This window comes from Polypterus senegalus, chromosome 2 (assembly GCF_016835505.1).
Source record: "Polypterus senegalus isolate Bchr_013 chromosome 2, ASM1683550v1, whole genome shotgun sequence".
Lineage (NCBI taxonomy): Eukaryota > Metazoa > Chordata > Cladistia > Polypteriformes > Polypteridae > Polypterus > Polypterus senegalus.
The window spans coordinates 80,342,810-80,363,375 of record NC_053155.1 but is presented as its reverse complement, the minus strand read 5'-3'; positions in this window follow the sequence as shown (position 1 = coordinate 80,363,375).

Below are 20,566 nucleotides of genomic sequence, written 5' to 3'. Positions count from 1 at the left end.
TCTATTTTTCTTTCTTTAAGTTGAACTACCAACTTTAGGGTGCCACCAGGCTTCGAGCCCCTTCTTGTAGCAGCAGGATCAAGGCAGAAACACAAAAGGGACCCTCTTAAAGGGGGTACCCGGAGTAGAAAATTGATTGAAGAAGGATGGATGGAAAATATGAAGCATCCCAAGGTGCTTTTGGAAACAAATAAGACTGCATGTGTCACCCTGTTAAGTGTAATGGCATTTCAAAAATGAGTGTAACAGAGGTTCAAACAAGAGTGCAGCACTGACAAACGGACAACACGAGTCATTTGGTAACGCTGAATCACCTTATTGGTAGTGTAGGTGTTTACATATTGGAGGCTTGGGTCACAAGTCAAGTTGGTGTTGTGTTGGAGTCAACTCTTTAATGGACTGGGGGCACAAACATTTTTGAGAGTTTGGTGGTACAATATTGAACGTTTGCTAAACGTTAGATGTGTATGGGGTTAATCAAAACAGAAATGGGTTCAGGCATCTCTTGTTCTGATGGGTGGTCAGCGGAGCCATGTTTGGTCTCAGTGCTGCTGCCCTATAGGACTGTGAGGCAGGTGGCCACTATGCACTCCATGGTGTCGGCTGTAGATTTTAATGAGCAGACGCATTCACTTTCTGAAGGGTCCCTTACAAAGTGAGGATGCTGATGAGCCTCTTTAATGAGTTAGATGTGAGATCCATGACTGATTTGACTACTCACCTTTTCCAAAGCAAAGTCAAAGGACACATGACCCTTTCAACATCTCCACAGTCCATCAATGCCATTAAAAGCCAGATTGTTGTTCTCATGCTATTCTTTGCCAATTTTAACTTCCTTCCTCATCATTGTTGGTAATCGGACCCCCAACTGTTATGTCATTTGAATACTTGGTGATTGGGTTTGTGCCATGCTATGTGATGCAACTGTGCATAAAAAAGGAAACCAGCAGTAAGATGAGCACACATCCCTGTGCCGTGAACATCAGCATAGGACCATTGGACGTGTACACCACAAGCAAAACAATCTGAGGTCAACCAGCCAGGATCATCCTGAGTCCAATTACAGATGGGTGGTCAGTGTGCTCGAGTGAGTGTGTCCGGTAAAAGACTGGTTAGAACCAGCGAAGACACGCCACGGACCCCATAACTCTGAACTGGATTACATGGGTCCAAAAGGATAGAACAGCAGGACCCTCTAAGTTCCATTGTATGGTTTCTTTCATTTCATTTTTGTTAGTATTTTAAAATACTAATTGTCTGATATATTTTCAAATTGCAACGGAGCCTTGTTTGATCATTAACAACTGTGATATATGTTGCACCATGTGAAATTACAACAGACAAATCACTTAAAACTATTAGGGGTTTAAAACTGCAACACCAATACGGACACAGTACAAGTCAGTGCGTTCAAATTCTGAGAATTAATGAATGAGAGGGCTGAGGACTTGTCTCGATGTCCTGCTCCAGAGTACACTTTAACTTGTAAACTCAATCAAATATTTCCAGGAGTGGTCGACGCCATTAGGAGGTCAGACTGAGATGCCTGCCCCTGATCTGTCTGCATCTAAGAGTGGAGATGTAGCAACGGATAAAGTTGCAGCATGCACTTAGAATTCCCAATGACCTTTTTGTTTTGACATTGCCCAGCCGCCACATTAGGATCAAATGTAAATACAAGCAGAGGGTTCTGTTCCCCAATGCTTTTGTGGTATAGAATAGCTTGTAACAGCATTTGTGTATATCACAGCAGGTCAAGGCAGTGTGGCCTACTGATTAGAGTAATGGATAGTAAGCCCCCTAAGCTGACTCCCTGTGTGACACTGAGCAAGGCACTTAACCTGTCAGTTTTTTACAAATACTGCTTACTGCATACTGTTGTTAAGTAAGTCCATTTAAATAAATTCAGCTACTTAAATAAGCAAAAACACAAATACAATGCCACTTTAGTACCTTATGTGGATGCACATTGCTGTCCTCTAGTAGCGAAGGTGTTTTGGTCTACACACCCCAAGGAATTTATGGGTTCAGTTCCAGCATTGACTCCTTGCGTGACTCGGGTGTGACCTGTCCGTCTTTCAATTTTAAAAACACAAATACAATTTAATTTGTAAGTTAAAGCTCTGGGAAAGAGTATCATGTAATGGACTTTTAGCTGTATAGGGTGGTCCATATCTAATTATGCAATTTTCATTTCGCTATGACTTACTGTAGAAAATCACCTGAAAAATCCCAAGCCATCGAGAAGTGTGTGAACTGACGACATGAAGAATCGTCTTCGCGCCGAACTGGAATCATCCCCGCATAAATCAAAGTGGTCCTGACAATTTGGATCTGCATAATTAGATCTGGACCACCCTGTATAATTACAAAGACATTGTCACCCCTTAGAGACAGCTGAATTAATCCCCACCAATGTCTTTGAAGAAGTCATTTAAACTGCCCAGTGGTGTCAAAACTGTAGAAATATAGAATTATCTGTATCATACATTCATGGTTTGTTAGTCGTTTTGGATAAAAACATCAACTTAACAGAAAAGAGCATGCTCCATGATAACCTGTCAGCCATTGACTCAGCTTAACTCTTGTCACAGATGGCTGGGGGGACGACCCGGCCGGGATGCCTTGGAGAGCCCTGGACCTCAGCACTTCCGCCACTCCAGTGTCGGCGGGAGATTACCGGGAAGCACCTGGAGCACATCAGGATGTGGATAAAAGGGGCCGCCTCCCTTCATTTTGGGCTGGAGTCGGGAGAGAAGGAAGGACAAGGTCTGGCAGGAGACGTGGAGGCGGCCTGAAGAGTGAAGGCATTGTGTGGTGTTGGCCAGGACTTTGGGGACTCTAGGGGTTTGTGAGCACTGAATTGTAAATAATAGAATGTATAATAAACGTGTGTGGGGTGGTTCAAACGTGTCTGCCTGTCTGTGTCCGGGTCATAGTCCACACTCTTTAGTTTAGCAGCACTCTATGGCCCTCTAGTGGCTACAAACCCATCCTTTGACTATCAAACCCTCTTACAACAAGACAAGAGCCAACCCCCAGCTCAAATGTACTCTCATCACAAACAAAGATTGTTTTATTAAAAGATCAAACTCACAATACTGAACTATGAATTAAAATATATGTAAAAAAGAACTGTAACAGAGAAACTTTAACTGGAAATATTTTAAACAACCCAAATTCAAACTGGGAGTTTCACGGAATGCCATAAAACGTCAAAACTGATTAACCATTTGCCATCAAAACAAACTCGGTTATTGCTTTTCAAACACACCAGATTGAAGTGTATAAATATTTAACAAACTCCTGTGTTAAAATATTTACAATTTTTAAATGATGATATTCCAGACTACTAAATTCTTGACTTGAACGTTGTATTTTTTACATTATCCTTTTGGAATCCTAAAAAAAGAATGGTAGACATATTTCTAGAATGTGAAAGAAAACAACAACCTAATTTTTTAGCCGGTGGTAATTAGTATTAGCAAAGGCCTCAGCCTGGGAAAAAGAGCACAATTTGTGATGCAATAATCTTCATCATCATCTGTATTCTTAATGTGCATAGAAAATAATCTTTTAAGTACATTTCCTACTTTTGCTACTATTGTTTTTACTATGTTTAATTTTTTTTTTATTTTGCTTCATTGCAATATTACATTTATATTGTTTCAGTCCAAGATATGGTGGTTATTGCATCTAGTGTGGTTGATTGCCATTTTCCCACTGGGGTTAGCAGCTGAGAAAGGACGCCTTTAATAGAAAGCAGCATAGTGAGTGGGCACCTGCTTTGGCAAGTGGCACAAGTGTTGAGTGACAACAAGGTCTGAAGGAAACTGTTCAGCTTGCTTATGCCAAGTTTGTAAGTCTTGAAGCAGCTGTCCACGTGTGGGTAATCCATACTCATGAGGCACTATAAAGCAGATGCACAGAAAAATCATTTTGTTTAAAGCAGCTTTCCACAAATACTAAAACTTGTACATATGTTTCACTATAATGCAGATGTAGGATCAAACAGGTTTGATTATGTTATGTTATGTTATGTTATGTTATGTTATGTTATGTTATGTTATGTTATGTTATGTTATGTTATGTTATGTTATGTTGATCAGGACTCTACACATTGATATAGAGAAGCCAGGCTGCAGAACAAAATATAAACATTGAGACATTTAGTATTTTAGTACAGGACAAGTTGATCATATGGGGTTGGGGTTTATCTTTTGAATGAGAACTTCAGAATAAATGAAATCATCTACATGTCCTGCTTCAATACCATTAAAAAGTTGCGTCATTTTCTATTCTGCTTAATCCAAATCAGGGTTGTTAGAGCCTACACCAGCTAGCGTAATGTGCAAGGCAGGGACACACACACCCACACTATGACTAATTTAGTGTTGCCAGCTCACCTAACCTGTTTTACATCAGTGGAAGGTAACTGGAGCCCCCAGAGGAAACCCATGCAGACATGGGGAGAACATGTAAAGTCCATGCTGGCAGAATCAAACCCAGGTATACTTACTGCGAGGCAGCAGTGCTGCCATTGTGCCACCTCTCATACGAAAGGATCTCAAAATGATCTTTAACTGAGTGAAATGTTAGCTGAGACCTACTTTAGGCCAGGCATAAAATTCTATACTACCTCCACAATCTTTTTAGACCAGAGTGGACTGGAAAAGGTGTGCTAGGGATGGCTTCTGATAGTAGTGTTTGGCATTTGTCAGCATAGAAGATAATGATAAGGGGGCTCTTTGGGCTATTTTCCCAAACACACTTTAATAGTAAACCACCTCATTTTAGACAACTGCCTCTGGCAAAATGACTGTCATCATCTTCTACAGAGTCCTTTGTCTATAAAGATGCACATCCAGTAGTTCAAGGCCTACAATAATCAGTTAATTCAATAATCATCCCACCATTATGCACTTTAATTGATGAGTTTGTTTGATATGGTTCATAAGAAACACTGAAATATCAAATTGGGAACTTTAGAATGCCCCCCACCATCCCTTCTTTCCCAAACCCACTTAGCTTCACCAGCATTCCCTCTGTTCTCTTCTTAATTTCAGCTAAGACACTGACTTAGACAGACAAGGGGAAACGCATAGAGTCCAGGCAGCTGCAATTAAAATGGTAAAGAAGAAAAATAATCCCCATTCTTCTTGCACCATTTTTGATTTGTCCCACTTGAGGGAGCCAAATCTTTATAAATAACATTGTAGGAATATAGTATCCATCTTCCCTATTCCAGTAACTACTACAACATTTTGTAGCAATCAAGTCAAAACAAAGCTGGCTTAGTACATAGTACAGCTGCCTCCTTGGTTCAGCTTCCCTGGTTCAGCTCTTGTGTCTGGACATTGTTAATGTGGAGTTTTGCCTGCATGGGTTCCCCTCTGGGCACTCCAGGATTCCTCCCCCATCACTAAACAGATGCCAGTTAGGCTCCAAGTAATCCTGTATATATTCATGAATACAGGAGATAATTATACTATACAGGAGCAGTAGAAGAGTGAAATGCTTAAGCCCTTCACCTATGCATCTGCATGTGAGTTGATGGCTGCCGCTGAATTGTTCGGTTGTCGCTTTCAAGTGTACCGAAATGGCCAAATATTTAACACCTTTCAACAACAGCCAATGCCTCTTAAACACCTTAGATTGACAGGTGACAATTTCAGTAGTGGACACTTTGATGTTTATGAATGTTTAAACTCTCAAAAGCTGGATGTGAAGTTATCAATGAAACCGGTTGTATACTTACAACGGTTGACAGATGCCGAATGCCACTTCAACACAAGTCCTACAAATACTGTCATAATTTAAACAAACCATGAAACTCAAACCGATTATGACAGCAGCAATCCAAGCTGTGAGATTTGAAACAAGATTACTGTTCACATGGCCAACTGTACGCTGCATGCTCAAGAGTAAGCTCGGCACACAACTTGGTCATTTTACAACCGGAGGGCCAAACTCACAATGTGGTATACAAAGAGATGCTTAACAAATAATTATTGGTATATTTTCCCTCAGTTTAAAATGGTTTAATTTTCTTCTTAATAAAAATTTTAAGGCAGTCCTCCACAAGATATATATATATACATAACCACAAACCATATATATATATATATATATATATATATATACATAACCTCAACCAAAACCGGATGTGCTGTCATCTAAGGCCGGAATCAGATTGGTTTTTCCATATTTGGCCAGCAGAGATAACAGAAGCAGGTTTGGCACACTCTGGCACCCCCTGGCCTGGTGGGTAATTACCTCCACTTGGTCCACTCAGCTTCCTTCTAATCACACGTTTGTGAATATATATATATATATATATATATATATATATATATATATATATATATATATATATATATATATATATATATATATTTATATATATATTTATGTATATATATATCAATGTGCCCCTTGGTGGACAAGTGCCAGGTTCAGAGACCTTGTGCTGATAAGATAGGCTACAGCATCTCCACAACCCTGTACTGGATTAAACATGTCTGAGAATGAGATGACAAAACAGTGGTGGCAATGACAGATTTATATCTTGCAACAAACCACTAGGAACTTCTGAGCATGTTTGACAGGGTTCTTAAAATAACTTTATTCATTAGAATATAAAAGAATAATTATGTAGAAATGTTCATTTTTTTTTTACCCATTTGCTTAAACACCTTATTTCTATATAGACATGCTGTAGTACTAGGGTGTTGTACCATGTTAGTCATTATGAATGTAGTGAGAACTCAAGCAAAATAACACCTTTTATTGGCTAACTAAAAAGATTACAATATGCAAGCTGTCGAGGTCCCTTCTTCAGGCAAGATGTACACATACAATAATACACATACTCTATTGCCCTCCTCAGTTCACTGATGGTGATAAATACTGTATAGTATTTTCACATACTACACAATAAACAATAAACACTAACATCAAAGTCCAACATAGTCTATTACAGCTGAAGAATGGTAAATGGCCTGTATTTGATATAGCGCCTAACTAGAGTTCAAGAACCCCCCTAGGCGCTTTACAACACAACAGTCATTCACCCATTCACACACACATTCATACGCTGGTGATGATAAGCTACTATGTAGCCACAGCTGCCCTGGGGCACACTGACAGAAGTGAGGCTGCCGAACACACTGGCGCCACCAATCCTTCCGACCACCACCAGCAGGCAAGGTAGGTTAAGTGTCTTGCCCAAGGACACAACAGCTGCACTCTCATGCCGGAAGCCAGGATCGAACCTGCGACCCTCCGATTGCTGGACAACCCGCTCTACCGACTGAGCTACTGCTGCCCCCCGAAGATGATAATGGGGAGTTGAATAAAAAACCCTGTGAATAGCTCACTGAAAGAAATGGAAAGTTTTGTCCTAAAAGGTTCCTGTTGCAGCTTGGAGATGTGATGTGATTGGGAGTGCTCCCCAGACAAAGAAGGAGCCAAGCAAGAAGAAGTGTGTGTGATGAGCGGAAACAAAGACAGATGCTCGTAATCTTCTCAGTGTCTTTTTGGCTCTTTTTTAAAGAGCCTGCTTGATCAATCTTCTTACCCAGCAACCCCTACGTCCTCCAAATCTTTACAATAGCGTAATACAGCCGGGGCTGCTGGGAGTTATAGGCTATTTTGAGTATACTCTGATGTGACAATTATATTCAGTTTATTCGTGTTTAGCACTCTTTGCTGAGTGCAGGCACAGAGTGCTGTGACAAATTCACAGATAGATACAAATGCAAACTTTACAAATTTACAAAAGGAGTACACATAAAGGTATACATCTGTTTAAATAGAAAGGAAACAACACTGATTAACATAAATGGAGCCTAACATTTGCTGTTCATGAATTAATTGTTAAACTATGGCTAGGTGACAATGGGGAACCACTCATCATTTGGAGTTTTGATGCTACTGTTAGAAAACACCATCTCACACATCACTATAGAATCTCCCACAAATGTTCATCCTATAAGATTTCATTACCGTCAGCATGGAAATCATCACAGGATGAACGCGATACATTTGTTTCATATGCGGTTTTAAAAGTACAATATGTAGAGAAATGTTCCCTAAATTGCCACGAGACTATGCAATAAAGCTAACAAATAGATAATATAAATTAAGCATCAACATTTCTTTGTATTTATTAGCATTTACCTTGGGAATCTGTGGACCTAAACCACATCACCACCATGTATGAATCAGGCATTCAGGCCTGTGTACATCTATAGCTGTGAGTCACATGAATACCCATTGGCTTACTGACAACCAAATTAAGGATGACTGATCTCTACTATTGCAAAAAACTTTGGCTATCATGGATAGTTCTGTCGGATTCTACCTTATAATGTGAAATAGTCACAATTAATATTCTTAAACCAATTTGTTCTTTAACCAGATTTCAATTAATTCAAAATGTTGCTGCAAGAATTATTACAATAGCAAAACAGTATGAAAAAATAATTCCAGTTCTCAAGTCCTCATTTCAAAAATCTTTTTTAACATAAAAAGCTTTAAATTGTCAAGGCCCTACTTATCTGAACTTATCATTACTTACTAATCTGAGCACACATTCAGCTCTCAAGATGATACAGATTGAGAAGTTGAGCTTTTAGTTACAGAGCCCCAAACCTGTGGAATGTCTAGGCTGAAGACTTTCTACTTCAGGTTAGTGTACCATGACTAGAGCTGCTGATAAGCTCGGCATGTTGCATCTCTGTGGTTAGTCATTAGTACAACAATATAAGTAATATAATATTAATAAAATGTTACTAGGGGATATTCTGTTTATCTACTTGGTATCTTCATGAGGCACTTGGTGCCACTGCTCTACCACCAAGCTGTTTACCTGCCATGGAAAAGTCATCTCAGATAAAGAAGCACTCAAATTATCGGTTAGAAGGGTCCTGTCATCAAATTGGCCAGCCCAGTACTGACTCAGATGTAGAATGGCCAATGGGGGAGACAGCTTGTTGGCTGAGGTCTCCAGGACTCTGACAGGGTCTGACTTGTCTCTGACTCCTTCTCTACAATCTGGCAGTGGTTCTACAATTAGCTGTTAGACAGTGTCACACACGTGTGCATGGGAAGCAGCTGAAGGGCTTAGGAAATATTGTTTATACATCTGCCCAGGGGGGGGCGGGGTGCACTGACGCTCTTTCTGAGTTCTCTACAGGTCTTACCCGGGAAATCCCACCAGGAACCGCCATTTCCAGGAAGGACACATCACTTCCGGTTCCGGCCCCAAGAATGAGGTCACTTCGGTTCCGCCCCAAGGATGATGTCACTTCCAGTTCCGGCCCAGAGGACGACATCATTTCCGCCCTCTGCACTATAAAGCTCACTGCCTTGGCTTAGGCAGGCAGTTCTGTTTTGGACTCTGTTGTGTAAACAACTATTGCAATGCCTCAAAGACTTTTGCAGCGGAAACCGTAATAAACGGGTGGCTGCCCCAAACCTTTCCGCGTCTCTGGTCTCCACTTATTACAGTGGCGTAGTCGGCAGGATGGTGTCCCGATGAACCGGGACACGAACTATCATGGAACCAGGTGGGTGAGTACCGGGCCGAGTTTCAGGGCGGGGAGTGCGCCAGAGGGTCAGGAAGGGCGGTGCAGGCTCTGCTCCATGAGCATAACTCGGTGGGGACCACCCATCTCGTGGAGAACGTAGAGGGGACCCACAGGCGTGGGCTGGCTTCTGGGGAACACACACGAGTGGCTCAGTATGCTCTCCTTGGCAGGAAAGCCGAGCTGCCCATCGGGACCAAGGTCCCAGTTAGCGATGGGTTGTCCCCAGGCCGGCAGGTGAAGAAATCATAAACTGGGAGTTTAACCCAAGCAAAGGGCTGTCAGAGCAGGCTATGGCTCTCTGGCAACAGGTGGGTGAGTGGCTACGCCATTCGAGTTAACCCCTTACAAATAGTGCAGCAAGTGGCCTGTTTTCTGCTGCTGAAAATACTACCCCAGGAATTTGCCCAGCCGCCTGGGGCGAATTCCATTCTATGGACGAGCTGCTGCAGCTCTTGCAAACCCAGAGGCCGGCTGTGAAACCTGGGAGGGCAGAACAGCCGCTCTGTGGACTACCGGGAGCTATGTCCCACTAAAGCAGTCCCTTCCACGCATTCCAGAGCTTGTTCCGAAGTCGCCGGGCCGTCTGGCTTGCGACCTGTCAGGGAACAAGGCGGACCGTAGGGGACAATGGCGGGGTTGTTTGTGTGCCCTTAGCAATCCCCTGGCGGATAAACATACGGGGGAGCTTCTTATTAATGGACATAAGATAACAGCGCTGTTCGATTCCGGCAGTAACGTGTCTGTCGTTGCTCGCCGCTTTATTCTACCGCAACAGTGGATTAAAAGAAGACCAGTCTAAAATGTATACGGAGATATCCGCTCGCATACAATACCGCCCGGTGTTACATATGTCTGGAGGAACCCTTCGACAGCTTACCGTGGCGGTGCATCCGGATCCTCCGTTTCCGTAATCCTCGGGCGAGACTGGTCTGATAGTAACGGGGTAGTTTAGTAAGCATTCCCCGAAAAACTTATGGCCTCGTTATAGATGACAACGATTCATCTCAAGTTGCTTCCACACCGTGTAATCAGCCGACAGGGAGTGGGGCGGTAGGCCAAGAGAGTGACGAAGACACTCCCGGACCGTCGCGGGCTACTACGTCATCCACTAGCGCCCGGCAGCGAGGAGGAATCTCCGCCCTTGAGGTCAGACCGACCCGCTCTCTGAGTTGCACTTTCAGTTTAGAGCGACGCCGCTTCTTTCAAGAGAGAACAGTGGAATGGCGACTCTCTGAAACACATAAAGAATGCAGTGGTTCTCGTTAATGGCCAACGCACGCATTTGCCCATGCCACAGGGACCTCACTTTGTCGTTGATAATGACTTGTTGTATCGGGTCGCTGAACATGAGGGGAAGGTCCGGAAGTTGTTGCTAATCCCGCGGACCTACCGGCGGCAGGTTTGCGAGTTAGCACACTCCCACCTTCTTGGAGGCCATCTCGGCTCCGATAAAACATTAGAGCGAATTAAGCTCCGTTTTTTCTGGCCGGGGATTAATGAGGAGGTTCGCGCTTTGCTTTCCTGTCCGGAATGTCAACTGCGGCAAATTCCTAGGAGGACCGTGCTCCTCTGGTTCCCCTTCCCCTTATTGATGTTCCCTTTGATAGGATTGGGGTTGACATAGTAGGACCCCTAGAACCCTCAGCCGAGGATATAAATATATACTCGTCCTCGTGGATTATGCTACCCGATTCCCTGAAGCCGTTCCGTTGCCGGCTACCACAAAAATATTGCACGGGAACTAGTAGGAGTCTTTTCAGAGTAGGCATTCCTAGAGAAGTCCTGACGGACCAAGGAACGCCTTTTACCTCGGAAACGTTCAAGGAGACTGCCAAGTTACTGAAAATAAAGCATTTAAAGACCTGGTGTATCATCCTCAAACCGATGGCCTGGTGGAGAGATTTAATCAAACTCTCAAGCAAATGCTACGTAAGGTAGTCAGCAAGGATGGGAGGGATTGGGACCAACTCCTCCCCCTTGTCCTCTTTGCATATCGGGAAGTTCCTCAAGCCTCTACGGGGTTCTCTCCATTTGAATTACTGTACGGAAGACAACCCCGGGGTTTATTGGATATTTTAAAAGAGGGCTGGGAAGGGGAGGCACAGCCCTCCACTAATATTTTGGAATATATCGCCCAATTGCGCGTAGATTTGATGCAATAAGACCGATTCTAAAAGTCATATAGAGAGGCGCAATCAGCACAGGCCCGCCTTTATGACCGTGTACGACTCTCCGGGAGTTCCAACCGGGGATCGCGTCATGGTATTGGTACCAACTTCTCACTCTAAACTGCTCGCCCATTGGCTAGGCCCCTCTGAAATTAAGGAAAGGAAGGGATTGGTTGACTATTTGGTGAAACAGCCCAATCGCCGACCAGCTGAGCGAATATATCATGTAAACCTGCTGAAACCGTGGAAGGAGAGGGCCCGATCCCTCCTCCGGACAGCCCTGCTCTCTCTTGGAAGTAAGTTCCCTTAATTTCGGCGAGCAGCTATCCCCAGGCAGAAACAAGACTCAAGCAGCTATCCGCTCTGTCCCAGAGGTGGTAAGTGAAAACCGGTCGGACCTCTCTGATTGCGCATGACATATTGACTGACCGGGGTGATCGTCCGTGGCGACCCTACAGACTCCGGAGGCAAAGAAAGTAGAAGTGGAACTGGAAATCAAGCGAATGCTGGCACTAGGAGTAATCGAGGAAAGTAGTAGTCCCTGGTCCAGTCCCATCGCCTTGATTGCTAAGCCTGACGGCAGTTGGAGGTTTTGCAATGACTTCCGTCGGCTTAACCAAGTTTCCAATTGATGCTTATCCCATGCCTCGCGTGGATGACCTCCTCGAGACTGGGACCAGCCAAATTCTTGACTACACTTGACATGACAAAGGGGTACTGGCAGGTTCCTTTAACGGAGTCCGAAGGAAAAACGCGTTTAGCACTCCTAGCGGACACTGGCAGTATCGTGTCCTTCCATTCGGGTTACGGGCCTGCGACTTTTCAGCGTCTGGTGGACAAAGTGCTCCGGCCCCATAACTCGTTCTGTGCTGCCTATCTGGATGGCGTGTCATCTATTCCAGCACCTGGAAGGAACACATACAGCAGGTCACAGCAGTATTACGGACACTGGGAGAGGCCGGGCTCCGAATCAACCCCAAGAAATGTTTCTTTGGATTGAGGGAAGCCAAATATTTGGGCTACCTAGTGGGCGGGGTACTGTGAGGCCACAGTGTTCCAAGTTGCAAGCCATAATGGCCTGGCCCGTCCAAAACCAAGCGGCAAGTCCAATCCTTTCTCGGTTTGGCGGGTACTACCGCCGGTTTGTGCCTCGCTTCTCCGAGAGCGGCGCCTTGACCGACTTGACAAAGAAAAGAGCTCCTAATACGGTGGTATGGTCTGATAAAGCGGGGGCTGCATTCAGTGACTTAAAAAGGGCTCTGACTTCAGCACCTATCTTGATCTCCCCTAACTTCTCTCTCCCTTTTATCCTCCAGGCGGACGCCGGACACAGGCTTGGGTGCGTGTTGAGCCAAAGCGTCGGCGGTGTTGAACACCCGTTATGTACCTGAGCGGAAACTGTTGGACAGGGAGACCAGGTACGCGGCGGTGGAGAAAGAGGCTCTGGCGATCAAATGGGCAGTAACGCAGCTGCGGTACTACCTCTTGGGTCGCGTGTTCACTCTGGTGACGGATCATGCACCTCTGAAGTGGATGGCCCTTCACAGGGAGTCGAATCCACGGGTCACGAGGTGGTTTCTTGACCTGCAGCAGTACAAGTATACGCTCGTTCATCGACAGGGGTCTCTTCATGCCAACGCCGATGCCCTCTCCCGGGCCCACGACCTCTCGGTGCAGGTCGCCCAACCCGACGGGTCTGGGCTGAGGGGGGAGTCTTGTCACACACGTGTGCATGGGAAGCAGCTGAAGGGCTTAGGAAATATTGTTTATACATCTGCCCGGGGGGGGCGGGTGCACTGACGCTCTTTCTGAGTTCTCTACAGGTCTTACCCGGGAAATCCCACCAGGAACCGCCATTTCCAGGAAGGACACATCACTTCCGGTTCCGGCCCCAAGAATGAGGTCACTTCGGTTCCGGCCCCAAGGATGATGTCACTTCCAGTTCCGCCCAGAGGGCGACATCATTTCCGCCCTCTGCTATAAAGCTCACTGCCTTGCTTAGGCAGGCAGTTCTGTTTTGGACTCTGTTGTGTAAACTACTATTGCAATGCCTCAACGACTTTTGCAGCCGGGAAACCGTAATAAACGGGTGGCTGCCCCAAACCTTTCCGCGTCTCTGGTCTCCACTTATTACAACAGATAGTGTTGTTTTTCATTTGTGTTAAATAGTTTCTACTTTATGTTTGATGTATTGAACACTGTGGTGGGATGGCACCCTGCCCAGGGTTTGTTTCCTGCCTTGTGCCCTGTTTTGGCTGGGATTGGCTCCAGCAGACCTCCGTGACCCTGTAGTTAGGATATAGCAGGTTTGGTAATGGATGGATGGATGGATGGATGTATTGAACAAATCTATATCCTCATATCTGATAGCTCTGTATTTAGTGAGTGGTATAATCTATTCTTACGTTTTGCATTGAGAGTTGTCATGATGTTCTGCGCCTGCACTTGGTGAGGAGCTCTGTGCAAAAACAAAGTAGTTTGTCCTCTTGTAGTGTATATCTGAGGTGGCAATGATAGATCAGCCATCTAGCTCTGTGAAGAGGATTACTTGTATTCTGTTTTGTGTGTTGTATTTACCACATTTTTGATACCCATTACACACCCAATCTACCTGGAAGGGGGTCTCTTTCTGAATTGCTCTTCCCAAAATGCTTTCCTTTTTTCCTTTCAAGGTTTTTTGGAGGGTTATGGAGTTTTTTCTTCTCTTCTCAGGGAGTCAAAGCTGGGGAGGACTGTCAAAATCATGGCTGGTTAAAGACTATTGAGGCACTGGTAATGTGAGTTTGGGGGGCATCCAAGAAATAAATTGCCATTGTTGTTGAGATGGAATCTTCTGGACTAGAATATATTGTATATTGAGGGGAAAAGTGGTACAGTGGTTAGTGCAGCTGCTTTATTAATCTGCCATCCTGTACTCAATTGCCATACCTGGTTGTTACACAAGAAGAGCTTTAATGTTCTTCCAGTGTCTGCACACGGGTTTTCTACAAAATGTGTTCTAGCCTGAGTGTGAGGGAATAATAAAATGCAATGGTAAATTATCCAGGTCTTTTACTTGTGTCCAGTGTTGCCAGAATAAACTCCAACCACTGTGACCCTGTCATGGATTAAGCAGGTTTGGGAATGACTGGTTGACTGACACATATTAGCTAAGGAATACATGTGTAAAGCTGATTTGCATTTTCTAGTAAGCAATATAAAGTTCTGTATTTTAATATATTCTTGTTTAAACCGGCACTGGAGAGTGCGAGCCTGCTGCCAGGAAGAATTTCACGGTACTCTCTGCATGAGACAATACAACTACTGCTGATACTAGATCAGGTCCAAAACCAAATTTGCATAGTAAACAGAAATTCCCGTTCTATTTTATCAAAAGCTTGTACCTCATCCAGGGACAGCAAGCCTTTGGGTTTCAATGGTACTGTAGGGGGTAATAAACACCCATGTCTAACTCTGGATAATTTCCTTTTATTAGTGGAGTATAAGGACCAGGGGTCTCATACATAAAACTCTCCATGGATTCAAGCATGAAAATATGCATATGCCAAAAACCAGGAAAATGCTTATATACAAAAATAAAATCTGATGCATAAAACTTGGTGTATACACATTGTCTTGTAAATGTGTACACAGTATGTGAACGTGCCTCGAATCCTGCCCAGTTGCCACCCTGACACAACCACACAAAGGCTTTGCTGATCAGCCTCGTAATATCCAATTAGAACGCGGCAGACCTTCATTGGCTGATAGAGTCACCTCCCACCTAACACATCCAGACACCACCAACTGCATCTGAAGAGTGGACACTTATGGTGAGCTCTGCACTGCATTGAAGGGCCTTTCCTCTGTACTCTGAGTTAGGGAAAGGCGTAAGGCACCATCACCTTAGCGGGTAGCCACTATCTATACTAATAAAAGGCAAAGCCCTCACTCAGTCACTCACTCACTCATCACTAATTCTCCAACTTCCCGTGTAGGTAGAAGGCTGAAAAAGGCTTATTCCTTACAGCTTACTTACAAAAGTTAAGCAGGTTTCATTTCGAAATTCTACACGTAATGGTCATAACGATCGATAACGGTCGGCAACGTCTGCCATGTTGAACTTTCTTATTTATGGCCCCATCTTCACGAAATTTGGTAGGCGGCTTCCCTGCGCTAACCGAAACCAATGTACGTACTTATTTTGATGGTATGACGCCACTGTCGGCCGCCATATTGAACTTTCCAACGTCACTAATTCTCCAATTTCCCGTGTAGGTAGAAGGCTGACCCCATCTTCCCGAAATTTTGTAGGTGGCTTCCCTGCGCTAACCAAAACCGATGTACGTACTTATTTCGGTGGTATGATGCCACTGTCAGCCGCCATATTGAACTTTCCAACGTCATTAATTCTCCAACTTCCCGAGTAGGTAGGAGGCTGAAATTTGGCAGGCTCATTCCTTACAGCTTACTTATAAAGGTTAAGCAGGTTTCATTTCGAAATTCTATGCATAACGGTCAACATCGTACGCCATGTTGAACTTTCTTATTTATGGCCCAATCTTCACGAAATTTGGTAGGCGGCTTCCCTGAGCTAACAGAAACCAATGTACATACTTATTTCGGTGGTATGATGCCACTGTCGGCCGCCATATTGAACTTTTCAACAGTCTTTGTTACTTATGGGCCCATCTTCAAGAAATTTGGTACGCGGGTTCCCAACGCTAACTGAATCCTACTTACGTACATATATATGTCCATAGCCTGCAGCTCAGTCACCGTGTGAGGTGGTGTTGGGTCCCCCATCCCAACGCCTCCCACGTTGTTGGCTGCCTGCCTATATAAGGCCATCCATCGCTCCAGTCTCTACATTACCTTCCTTGCTTCGCCACGGGATTCACGTCTCCCTGCTGATAACTACAGCCTTTTTATTTAATCCACGTCTCCGCTGTTTTATTGTTCGTTTATTACGATTATAGTTAGTGTGTAGATATTTTAGACTTACTTTACTTTGTTCAGGTGCACATTTCCTTTATCATTCCAACCGTACCCCCATTAACATGTCTTTCAAGGTGATCACCATCAATCAAAGAACTGTTACTTACCAAGTGGTTTCCATGCCCGGAGATGGCACCTACCTTTTCTATTCTCCTTGTTAAATATTGCACGGACATATCAGGCTCACTCTTGATATCTGGAGGAACATTGTGTCTTATGTATTGAATGACTGGGACAGGTTCAAGGTGTGGACTGATGACGGTACAGGAGATAATTATAACAACAACAACATTTATTTATATAGCACATTTTCATACAAAAAAATGTAGCTCAAAGTGCTTTACATAATGAAGAATAGAAAAATAAGAGACACAGTAAGAAAAGAAAATAAGTCAACATTAATTAACATAGAATAAGAGTAAGGTCCAATGGCCAGGGTGGACAGAAAAAAAAAAACTCCAGACGGCCGGAGAAAAAAAATAAAATAAATAAATTTAAATAAATAAATAAATAAAATAAATTTTAATAAAATAAAATTATACTACACAGGAGCAGTATAAGAGTGAAATGCTTAAGCCCTTCACCTATGGTTCTGCATGTGAGTTGCTGGCTGCCGCTGAATTGTTCGGTTGTCGCTTTCAAGTGTACCGAAAAGGCCAAATATTTTACACCTTTCAACAACCGCCAATGCCTCTTAAACATCTTAGATTGACAGGTGACAATTTGAGTAGTGGACAATTTGATGTTTATGAATGTTTAAACTCTCAAAAGCTGGATGTGAAGTTATCGATGAAACTGGTTGTATACTTACAAGGCTTGACAGATGCCGTATGTTTCTTCAACACAAGTCCTACAAATACTGTCGCAATTGAAACAAACCATGAAACTCAAACCGATTTTGACAGCAGAAATCCAAGCTGTGGGATTTAAAACAAGATTACTGTTCACATGGCCAACTGTACGTTGCATGCTCAAGAGTAAGCTCAGTGCACAGCTTGCTCATATTAAAACCAGAGGGCCGAACTCACAATGTGGTATACAAAGAGATCCTTAACAAATAATTATTGGTATATTTTCCCTCAGTTTAAAAAGGTTTAATTTTCTTCTTAATAGAAATTTTAAGGCAGTACTTCGCCGCTGCGAATCGCAGGTATTTTGCTAGTCACATATAAAGCCATGATTGTTGTTACAATGAACAGTACAGGCCGTATAGGAAACTGAGGGTTCAGCCAGCTACCTTACCAAAAGCCTGCCATCAACAATAGCACCATCGACAAGTCGCCACCAAGCCAAAGTGTTTATCAGTTTCATCTTAGCATCACAGATGACTTGTGCGGTAATGGGATGTCACTGCTTACAGCGACAAGCGAGTGCACAAAACAATCACAACAAATAAAAGTGGCAGCATCATAACACCTTAGATCAGCAGTTTTCAAACATTTCCAGGCCAGCACCCCGAGATGTTTCCTTAAAACCCCAGCATTGTAGCCGTGTGTGTGTGTATTTGCATGTAGACAGAATTTTTAGAGAAGTAGAGAAGAAAAGCCAGCATTTCATTTGCAAGCAGACAGCAGGTTATCTGTGTGCTGCTTACTGACCCGAAGGCCCTCAGTTTACGGTCAGTTTCACTGTGTGAGGACATGAAATGCAGAGGGATGGGACCCTGATGTTATGATTCATTTGAAAAATGTAATTGTCTGTTAAACATTGCAATTTAAGATCTAATATTTTGTTTAATGTCTTTGTCTTTACTTTGTCTTTTGTTTTATTTATTGCAATGTCATTTTGTTTTTCTTACAGTGACGCTGTTTTGATTTTGTTATTCCTTTCTTTGTATTTATTTTTTTATTTAATAGATTTATTTTGTAGACTAGACTTTTCTTGTCCTCATTTCTTTTATTATTTAGATTCATTTTTACTACTGCTTTTGAGTTTTGGATTCATTTAAACCGTGTGATATTTTTTATTGTCTTGTTTTATTATTGCAAAACCTTTTCATTCGCCACTACTTTCTTTGCATTGGGACAATGCCACATGACCACAATCACCACCATCAGTGATGTCATCAACCTTCTGATATAAGTATGGCATTGATTGACTGGATGAAATTCTGTTGAAAAGAATTTTAATGTAGGTTAGCTTTCAAAGAGGTTATCAGTTGGTTTTATTTCAGTTTTGAGAAGTGCTTTATTCCTAACAATCCATGTTTCTTTTTTTTTATTCTTAACAATTCCATGTCTTCCAATCTAAGATGTTATGGTGTTTGTGCTTTTCCCAGTTTACACCAAGCTTGGCTCTGACGAGCCTCTTGTCAAGTGCACCAAAACCGTCAGGCTTCTCTAAAATGCCCACAACTGCCACCATTCCTTTTCTTACCTATTTTTAATTTGTTTTTCTTTTCTTGAAAGTTTTTTCTCTGATTTCTGGCAAAGCAATATGAGTAATATTCTTTGCATAAAAATGTGCTATAAAAATAAAAATGCCATTGTTGTGTCGTTACTAGATAGATAGATAGATAGATAGATAGATAGATAGATAGATAGATAGATAGATAGATAGATAGATACTTTATTAATCCCAAACAGAAATTCACATGATGCGGCAAACCTGTAGTGTGACTGGTTCAATAGCGTAAGAGTCGGCTTCACGGATTTCTCATTGTCCAAGATTGCGGATACTTAAAAAAAATTCTGAGATTGTGAGTTAGAAGGAGAATTTGGGGCTACGGCGTTTGCTTTGTATTTACTGGATTTTGAGTTTGGCTCATCATCTTGGCTTAGAAGCACTGTTGTTTGACTTCATGGTTTTGACCTTTCACTTTGTTTATCACGTAAAGTTTTAGTCCCTTCTCCTGATCCTTTTCCATAATATTATTCTTGATTTGCCAAGTGTAGTAAAATATGAGAGCAAAAACTCACCTGTGATATAGGATTTTTGATGTTTTTAACATTTCCTGTAGCACAAAACTATAATATATTCACTGTCAAATGTGAAATCTGTTAAAGAAGTGGTTCTGGAGGAAGTGCCCTGTAGAATTTTAGAAACAGACAAGGAGATTGTGACAGAATAACAGTCGAGAGAAATACAGTAGGACAGAACATGGAGACTCAAGCTAAGAACTATTTTGCAAAACCCAATATACAAAGTTTAAATGAAGCTGAGAAAACAAAACCCTAACACTGCAGCCTTGTTGGACTCTCATTTTACTTTCCTTCATAACTAAAGAGATTAGTAAAAACAAGCGAGCAAAAATGCCTGACAAATGTAAGCTGACATATTTATGTTATATTTTGAGCTCTTTGCGGCAAGTCAGGTTATTTTCAGTTTTAAGCAAATATTTGAACATGAACTTAAACGTTATTGCCAGGCACCATAGTTGCTAGGAATTTCTATTGGTGTTATATACATATACATATACATACATATAGCAAGGTAAATACAATTAAACAACACAACTTGCAATGCATGGCACCCTCACCACATTATATACTGTACAGTAATAGTGAAAACGTATATTGATCACAAACACAAATATATGAAACAATATAATAAAGCAGAATTAAACTCCTGTCCAACAAAAAATCATTACAAAATAATCACAAAAGTAACATAATTTAGTTAGGAGAGAAGAACTTCAGGAGAAAACACTGTGTTTGACTGTAGTGACTTCAGTAATAAAGAACCCATTTGCACTTCTAGAAGTTTAGTGACCAGTAATATTCTCTCAATGGTAATAACTGAAAGAGATGTTTACCTAGGTGAGTGCAATGTAGTCTTTAATCCCACTTCCGGAACATTCCCTGACCTCAAAGCAGTCTTGTGTCTGGC